Source organism: Schistocerca nitens, chromosome 3 (genome assembly GCF_023898315.1).
Source record: "Schistocerca nitens isolate TAMUIC-IGC-003100 chromosome 3, iqSchNite1.1, whole genome shotgun sequence".
Lineage (NCBI taxonomy): Eukaryota > Metazoa > Arthropoda > Insecta > Orthoptera > Acrididae > Schistocerca > Schistocerca nitens.
The window spans coordinates 470,082,417-470,092,236 of NC_064616.1; the positions used below are offsets into that span (position 1 = coordinate 470,082,417).

The following is a 9,820-nucleotide window of genomic DNA, read 5'->3' on the forward strand; positions in this document are numbered from 1 at the left end:
AAGCAAACAATTTCTGCCCGGAAAAACATGTGCACAGTTTTTTGGGACAGAAAAGAAGTATTGCTTCGGGAATTTCTGCCTCGTAATGAGACAGTCAATGCAGCAGCTTACTGGAAGACATTGCACAATCTGCGCCGTTCAATTCAGAACAAAAGGCGTGTCAAGTTGAGCAAGGGCATCGTTTTGCTGCAAGACAATGCCCGTCCACATGTGGCGAATCAGACCAAAGATCTCATCACATCTTTTCGATGGGAAACTCTAGATCATCCTCCGTACAGCCCCCATCTTGTACCCAGTGACTACTATCTGTTCCTGCACTTGAAGAAATACCTGGGCGGTCAACGTCCTCATGACGAAGTCAAAACAGTGGTGATACAGTGGTTAACAAGTCAGGCGGCAGACTTCTATGAGGAGGGTATTCAAAACAGGTACAACGTTATCACAAGTGCCTCAATATTGACGGAAATTATGTAGAAAAATAGATTAAGGTACAGGCTTTCATGTAAACATAAAATTATTGAGATATCTTAGCACGTCTTTTTTTTAATTTCAAAACGGTACTTACTTAAAAAATACGCCTCGTATTTCGTCATCACAGAAAAACCTATGGCTAAAGGGGGGCATGTTGGACCGCTGTTAGACCACGATGAGGGTATGAAGTAATAATATAAAATTTAAAATTAGAGCTCGTAAAACAACGTACAGTGACAGTAGGAAGAAAAACTATGCCTAAGTGGGGAGCCAGCTGTCAACTCGGATCTCTCTCTATTTTATTTTTTTATTTCTTTATACTTATTCACCAAGATACATGCTCTAGACGAGAGGTGGGGGACGTTGCGTTCGCTTTTTTCTTTCAAGCAATACTTATAAAATGATTGACAGTCTTGTCTGAAAAGTCCTAAGTTTTGGTAAGCCAAACTTTAAAACTTTTTTTTTAATTTTTAAGTTTTTAATTTTACATCCTTCGTAGTTTGATAATTAATAACAAGCGCTTCTCGTTCTTATGTTCCTTCAATCTTGATTACAGATTTGATTATGGCAGCAGCCGAAACCAAGTTATAAATGAAGAAATATGCGGGAGCTATTCCTAAAGTAAGGTCCGATTGGGTGTGAAATGGTAACCACTTTGAAAATCCGATGAAGCTTTGCACACATGTGTTCGGCAGTGTCTCTAGTTTGCCCACAGATCGCGTCATGTCCCCTTTCCACTTCTGAGCGCACAGTGAGCACGTAAATATGTCCATAAAATAGTGACTTCCGCCAAGTATGAGGGTCAGGTGAGGGATTTCGCCTGATACCATGCAGCCCACATAACATAACTGTTATGCGTGTCCTTCTTCATGACAATATTCTAGGCCGCATTCTGCAGGGGCAATAAGGGTGCTCTTGTAGCGGCTTTCCGTGGCAGACGTGTGGATTTTGCACTTATCGACGTACCTGTGGACGTTGACCATGCGTGGCTTACCGTATCCATTGTTCGGACTGATTCAGCTCTACGTTCACTCGCTACGAGTTTGGAGAATTTTTCACCCAGGGATGTAATCGCCTACCGTACTTCATGATAAACCAATCATGGACTGCGACGAGGACCGACCAATCTACCAATTTCTTTATTGATAAACCTATGTTTGTTCGTACTAGACGTATGCGTAATTTGTCAAAAGCTGACTCTGTATCGATATTTATATGTGTCTGATCACCCACAATTAAGGCCGTAATTCACTCCTTCTGCATTTCATCTCTGCTCGAATGTACCGGTGGCTATCGAGACAATATTTTGGCACAGACAACGAGCTGTAGACCAGCGTAGAGAATTGGTGGAAAGAACAGGCGGCTGCCTTTTGTGACGAGGGTATCGTGAAGTTAGTACAACGCTACAGCAAATATCTAAATCGGAGCGGTGACTGTAGAGAAGTAGCTAGAAGGTGTAGCTAATTGTTGCAAATACTGTAAAACATGTTTGATGTTCACAGTGGTTTCCATTTCGCAACCGATCGGATCTCACTTTCGGATATCTATCGTTTTAAGCGATCTAGACGACTTTATTTAGGAAGTATCCACAATTATCTCAAGTTCATTCGGGAAAGTGATTTCCTTTATCGATAAACTACGCGATTAGCTAGTGAGCCACGCTGAAGCGGTCCGACCTGCACTTATTGCGCAGTTCCGGTGACTCGGACGTATGTGGTCTCGATGGCACGTAGGACTGACGCAGCGCACGCAGGCACACAGCGGAGACGCAGCAGCAGCAGCACCAACCTGTGGCGTCGAGGAGGCGCGACTGATGCGTGGTGGGAGGCGTCTGTTGATACCAGACACACATTGCGCCGTCACGGCAGACGGCCAATCGCGCTCCGCGGGATCGCTGGCCCCCGGTCACTTGTTTTGACACGGCCAGCCTCTCAGTACCTAAACAACGGGGCATGACACACTACTCAGCACAGTGAAGGAGCTGTACCAGGGCCACGTCTGTGCTGCAGCGTAGGCCCGCAACACAAAAATTAAAAACCTAAGTCTAATGTGGTTCGGGTCCCCTGATAACCGTAACGGGTGTGAACATGATTAGTTTGGGATTATTCAAATGGTTCAAATGGCTCTAAGCACTACGGCACTTAACTTCTGAGGTCATCAGTCCCCTAGAACTTAGAACTACATGAACCTAACTAACTTAAGGACATCACACACATCCATGCCCGTGGCAGGATTCGAACCTGCGACCGTAGTGGTCGCGCGGTTCCAGACTTTAGCGCCTAGAACCGCTCGGCCACTCCGGCCGGCTGGAATTATTCGCCTGGGATTTCCAGCGGATAGCTGTTGTGAATTAAGTCAGCGTTCACCTCTCAAACCACGAGTTCCCTCGCGCCAAATGCCCATTGGGATCCAGTCAAACAACTGGCAGGTTTTTGAAAAAATGATTAACGCGATTTCTGCATCTTGAAATGCGCTAGCCGGCCGCGGTGGTCTAGCGGTTCTAGGCGCTCAGTCCGGAACTGCGCGACTGCTACTGTCGCAGGTTCGAATCCTGCCTCGGGCATGGATGTGTGTGATGTCCCTAGGTTAGTTAGGTTTAAGTAGTTCTAAGTTCTAGGGGACTGATGACCACAGATGTTAAGTCCCATAGTGCTCAGAGCCATTTTTTTTAAATGCGCTAGATTTAGGGTGAAAAGCCCATTGCTTTCATTCCTCATTTCATCCACACCAGGAACCGTAAAACGTCAATGGTATTCTCCTAATAATAAACTCGCTCACTTATGGCCACTAATAGCAGTAGAAAAAGGTCATTTTCCAAAAATTAAGTTGATCAAAAATATTATTCATTCCTCCATCTCAGATAACAGTCTCAACATCGTCGCTTGTACTGTGAGTTATATTTTATGACAACTAAGTTCTCAAGCCCCCCATGAACCATGGACCCTGCCGTTGGTGGGGAGGCTTGCGTGCCGCAACGATACAGATAGCCGTACAGTAGGTGCAACCACAACGGAGGGGTATCTGTTGAGAGGCCAGACAAACATGTGGTTCCTGAAGAGGGGCAGCAGGCTTTTCAGTAGTTGCAAGGGCTACAGTCTGGATGATTGACTGATCTGGCCTTGTAACACTAATCAAAATGGCCTTGCTCTTCTGGTACTGCGAACGGCTGAAAGCAAGGGGAAATTACAGCCGTAATTTTTCCCGAGGGCATGCAACTTTACTATATGATTAAGTGATGATGGCGTCCTCTTGGTTAAAATATTCCGGATGTAAAATAGTTCCCCATTCGGATCTCCAGGCGGGGACTACTCAAGAGGACGTCGTTATCAGGAGAAAGAAAACTGGCGTTCTACGGATCGGAGCGTGGAATGTCAGATCCCTTAATCGGGCAGGTAGGTTAGAAAATTTAAAAAGGGAAATGGATAGGTTAAAGTTATATATAGTGGGAATTAGTGAAGTTCTGTGGCAGGATGAACACGACTTTTGGTCAGGTGAATACAGGGTGATAAATACAAAATCAAATAGGGGTAATGCAGGTGTAGGTTTAATAATTAATAAAAAAAATTGCAGTACGGGTTAACTACTACAAACAGCATAGCGAACGCATTACTGTGGCCAAGATAGACACGAAGCCCACGCCTACTACAGTAGTACAAGTTTATATGCCAACAAGCTCTGCAGATGACGAAGAAATTGATGAAATGTATGATGAGATAAAAGAAATTATTCAGGTAGTGAAGGGAGACGAAAATTTAATAGTCATGGGTGACTGGAATTCAAGAGTAGGAAAAGGGAGAGAAGGAAACATAGTAGGTGAATATGGATTGGGGGGAAGAAATGAAAGAGGAAGCCGCCTGGTAGAATTTTACGCAGAGAATAACTTAATCATAGCTAACACTTGGTTTAAGAATCATGAAAGAAGGTTGTATACATGGAAGAACCCTGGAGATACTAAAAGGTATCAGATAGATTATATAATGGTAAGACAGAGATTTAGGAATCAGGTTTTAAATTGTAAGACAATTCCAGGGGCGGCTGTGGACTCTGCCCACAATCTATTGGTTATGAACTGTAGATTAAAACTGAAGAAACCGAAGAAAGGTGGGAATTTAAGGAGATGGGACCTGGATAAACTGACTAAACCAGAGATTGTACAGAGCTTCAGGGAGAGCATAAGGGAACAATTGACAGGAATGGGGGAAAGAAATACAGTAGAAGAAGAATGGGTAGCTTTGAGGGATGAAATAGTGAAGGCAGCAGAGGATCAAATAGGTAAAAAGACGAGGGCTAGTAGAAACCCTTGGGTAACAGAGGAAATATTGAATGTAATTGATGAAAGGAGAAAATACAAAAATGCAGTAAATGAAGCACGCAAAAAGCAATACAAACATCTCAAAAATGATATCGACAGGAAGTGCAAAATGGCTAAGCAGGGATGGCTAGAGGACAAATGTAAGGATGTAGAGGCTTATCTCACTAGGGGTAAGATAGATACTGCCTACAGGAAAATTAAAGAGACTTTTTGAGAAAGGAGAACCACTTGCATGAATATCAAGAGCTTTGATGGAACCCGGTTCTAAGCAAAGAAGGGAAAGCAGAAAAGTGGAAGGAGTATGTAGAGGGTCTATACAAGGGCGATGTACTTGAGGACAATATTATGGAAATGGAAAAGGATGTAGATGAAGATGAAATGGGAGATACGATACTGCGTGAAGAGTTTGACAGAGCACTGAAAGACTTGAGTCGAAACAAGACCCCGGGAGTAGACAACATTCCATCAGAACTACTGACAGCCTTGGGAGAGCCAGTCCTGACAAAACTCTACCACCTGGTGAGCAAGATGTATGAGACAGGCGAAATTCCCTCAGACTTCAAGAAGAATATAATAATTCCAATCCCAAAGAATGCAGGTGTTGACAGATGTGAAAATTACCGAACTATCAGTTTAATAAGTCACAGCTACAAAATACTAACGCGAATTCTTTACAGGCGAATGGAAAAACTGATAGAAGCCGACCTCGGGAAGGATCAGTTTGGATTCCGTAGAAATGTTGGAACACGTGAGACAATACTGACCCTACGACTTATCTTAGAAGAAAGATTAAGGAAGGGCAAACCTACGTTTCTAGCATTTGTAGACTTAGGGAAAGCTTTTGACAATGTTGACTGGAATACTCTCTTTCAAATTCTGAAGGTGGCAGGGGTAAAATATAGGGAGCGAAAGGCTATTTACAATTTGTACAGAAACCGGATGGCAGTTATAAGAGTCGAGGGACATGAAAGGGAAGCAGTGGTTGGGAAGGGAGTGAGACGGGGTTGTAGCCTCTCCCCGATGTTATTCAATCTGTATATTGAGCAAGCAGTGAAGGAAGCAAAAGAAAAATTCGGAGTAGGTATTAAAATCCATGGAGAAGAAATAAAAACTTTGAGGTTCGCCGATGACGTTGTAATTTTGTCAGAGACAGCAAAGGACTTGGCAGAGTAGTTGAACGGAATGGACAGTGTCTTGAAAGGAGGGTATAAGATGAACATCAACAAAAGCAAAACGAGGATAATGGAATGTAGTCGAATTAAATCGGGTGATGCTGAGGGAATTAGATTAGGAAATGAGACACTTATAGTAGTAAAGGAGTTTTGCTATTTGGGGAGCAAAATAACTGATGATGGTTGAAGTAGAGAGGATTTAAAATGTAGACTGGCAATGGCAAGGAAAGCGTTTCTGAAGAAGAAAAATTTGTTAACATCGAGTATAGGTTTAAATGCCAGGAAGTCGTTTCTGAAAGTATTTGTATGGAGTGTAGTCATGTATGGAAGTGAAACGTGGACGATAAATACACTCCTGGAAATTGAAATAAGAACACCGTGAATTCATTGTCCGAGGAAGGGGAAACTTATTTGACACATTCCTGGGGTCAGATACATCACATGATCACACTGACAGAACCACAGGCACATAGACACAGGCAACAGAGCATGCACAATGTCGGCACTAGTACAGTGTATATCCACCTTTCGCAGCAATGCAAGCTGCTATTCTCCCATGGAGACGATCGTAGAGATGCTGGATGTAGTCCTGTGGAACGGCTTGCCATGCCATTTCCACCTGGCGCCTCAGTTGGACCAGCGTTCGTGCTGGACGTGCAGACCGCGTGAGACGACGCTTCATCCAGTCCCAAACATGCTCAATGGGGGACAGATCCGGAGATCTTGCTGGCCAGGGTAGTTGACTTACACCTTCTAGAGCACGTTGGGTGGCACAGGATACATGCGGACGTGCATTGTCCTGTTGGAACAGCAAGTTCCCTTGCCGGTGTAGGAATGGTAGAACGATGGGTTCGATGACGGTTTGGATGTACCGTGCGCTATTCAGTGTCCCCTCGACGATCACCAGTGGTGTACGGCCAGTGTAGGAGATCGCTCCCCACACCATGATGCCGGGTGTTGGCCCTGTGTGCCTCGGTCGTATGCAGTCCTGATTGTGGCGCTCACCTGCACGGCGCCAAACACGCATACGACCATCATTGGCACCAAGGCAGAAGCGACTCTCATCGCTGAAGACGACACGTCTCCATTCGTCCCTCCATTCACGCCTGTCGCGACACCACTGGAGGCGGGCTGCACGATGTTGGGGCGTGAGCGGAAGACGGCCTAACGGTGTGCAGGACCGTAGCCCAGCTTCATGGAGACGGTTGCGAATGGTCCTCGCCGATACCCCAGGAGCAACAGTGTCCCTAATTTGCTGGGAAGTGGCGGTGCGGTCCCCTACGGCACTGCGTAGGATCCTACGGCCTTGGCGTGCATCCGTGCGTCGCTACGGTCCGGTCCCAGGTCGACGGGCACGTGCACCTTCCGCCGACCACTGGCGACAACATCGATGTACTGTGGAGACCTCACGCCCCACGTGTTGAGCAATTCGGCGGTACGTCCACCCGGCCTCCCGCATGCCCACTATACGCCCTCGCTCAAAGTCCGTCAACTGCACATACGGTTCACGTCCACGCTGTCGCGGCATGCTACCAGTGTTAAAGACTGCGATGGAGCTCCGTATGCCACGGCAAACTGGCTGACAGTGACGGCGGCGATGCACAAATGCTGCGCAGCTAGCGCCATTCGACGGCCAACACCGCGGTTCCTGGTGTGTCCGCTGTGCCGTGCGTGTGATCATTGCTTGTACAGCCCTCTCGCAGTGTCCGGAGCAAGTATGGTGGGTCTGACGCACCGGTGTCAATGTGTTCTTTTTTCCATTTCCAGGAGTGTAGTTTAGACAAGAAGAGAATAGAAGCTTTCGAAATGTGGTGCTACAGAAGAATGCTGTAGATTAGATGGGTAGATCACATAACTAATGAGGAGGTATTGATCAGAATTGGGGAGAAGAGGAGCTTGTGGCACAACTTGACTAGAAGAAGAGATCGGTTGGTAGGACATGTTCTGAGACATCGAGGGATTACCAGTTTAGTATTGGAGGGCAGCGTGGAGGGTAAAAATCGTAGAGGGAGACCAAGAGATGAATACACTAAGCAGATTCAGAAGGATGTAGGCTGTAGTAGGTACTGGGAGATGAAGGAGCTTGCACAGGATAGACTAGCATGGGGAGCTGCATCAAACCAGTCTCAGGACTGAAGACCACAACAACAACAACAACAAGTTCTCAAGATATAAGTAGCATAAAATGGGGTGAATAGGAACAGCTTTGAACTAGAAAAAATGATAATTTTAAGAAGAAGAATGAAAATCAAAATTATATGGAATTATGGTGCATGAGATAGTGTGTAGGGTATGGTGAGTGGAAAAGATTGGTGATCACTTTCTGCTGGACTGAGAGATTCTCCAGTAAGGTGATCAATGCGGTTGAAAGAGGCTAAAACGATATGTGGAGTAGTGTTACTTTCAGCATGTGTGTGCTGTAGGATGGTGACAATGTCACACTGGAGAGAGTCTGTTAACTGATGCCACTGTTGGAGTGGAACGTATATTGGGCTGAAAGGGAAATTTGTGAAGGGTCTGCAGTCGCTGGAAAGGATGGATATTTTGGTGGATGATGGTCAAGAATATGACGATATCTTTGGCAGTGGGAGGTGAGAGGAGGCATTTATTGAATTGTCAATGGATAACATGGCCACTGTTAGTTCTGGTTTGCCGAGTGGGGGTTTGGCTTTGAATTTGACACAGTAGGTAGAATGGGTATCATTGCAGGTGTTGCAGGTGGGGAAAGGAAGCGAGATATGCTCACTGAGAAAACGGATGGCTTTACAGTGAAGACAGGTGGGTGGATTTTTGTTGCCAGTGGTGAGATTTTCATTAGGTAGGATACATTTTTGGCAATAACAAGATTGGGTGAGGTAAATTTGTGGTTCGAGTTTGTGACGGAAGTTATACATCTACGTCTACAGGGATACTCTGCAAATCACGTTTAAGTGCCTGGCAGAGGGTTCATTGAACCACCTTCACTATAGTTCTCTATCATTCCAATCTCGTGCAGTGCGCAGAGGAAACGAACACCTTTATCTTTCTGTCCGAGCTCTGATTTCCCTTATTTTATTATGATGATTGTTTCTCCGTATGTAGGTCAGCGTCACCAAAATCTTTTCGCATTCGGAGGAGAAAGTTGGTGATTGAAATTTTGTGAGAAGATTCTGCTGCAATGGAAAACGCCTTTGTTTTAATGATGCCCACCCCAAATCTAATATCATTTCAGTGATACTCTCTCTCCTTTTTCACGATAATACAAAACGTGCTGTCCTTCTTTGAACTTTCTTGATGTACTCCGTCAATCCTTCCTGGTAAGGATCCCACACCGTGTAGCAGTACTCTAAAAGAGGACGGACAAGCATAGTGTAGGCAGCCTATTTAATAGATCTGTTACATTTTCTAAGTGTCCTGGCAAAAAAACGCTGTCTTTGGTTAGCCTTCCCCACAAAATTTTCTATGCGTTCCTTTCAAAAATCAAGGCTCTCTCGGTAAGAAGCTGATCAGTGGTGAGAGTACACTTAGAGAAAACGCACATGGGGAATTACGTTGTATGAAATAAAGTCACAGTTGACACAGTCGTCATTTACGTTCGTCCGGTGATACTTTCCGACACTCCACGATCTTTTTAAACCTCACTGTCACTTCAAATTAAAACATTTTTGTAGTAATCAGTGCATACATGTCTGACTGGGTCCTCTTGACACAACATAGTAATCCTGCTCATGGTTACAAGCGAGCACGAAGCGCTGTTTTATGATTGGCTGTCCAAATGCAACCAATCGGCTTTCGACTTTGATGTATTCAATCCCACATTTTCTATCTTGTACCCATCAGAATAACATACTAAGTTAGATTAGTTCTGTTGAATAACATGTTTGGA

At 45.0% G+C, this 9,820-nt stretch overlaps 1 protein-coding gene across 1 annotated transcript in view; it reads right to left on the minus strand.

Moving 5' to 3' along the window:
• Nucleotides 1-2,270, minus strand: part of LOC126249625 (1-acyl-sn-glycerol-3-phosphate acyltransferase alpha) — a 716,534-nt gene extending 714,264 nt beyond the window's left edge. Inside the window, exon 1 of the mRNA XM_049951298.1 lies at nucleotides 2,148-2,270. The gene's annotated coding sequence lies outside the window, so the exon portion shown is untranslated. The remainder of the gene's footprint in view (nucleotides 1-2,147) is intronic.
• Between the last annotated feature and the right edge of the window lie 7,550 nt (nucleotides 2,271-9,820).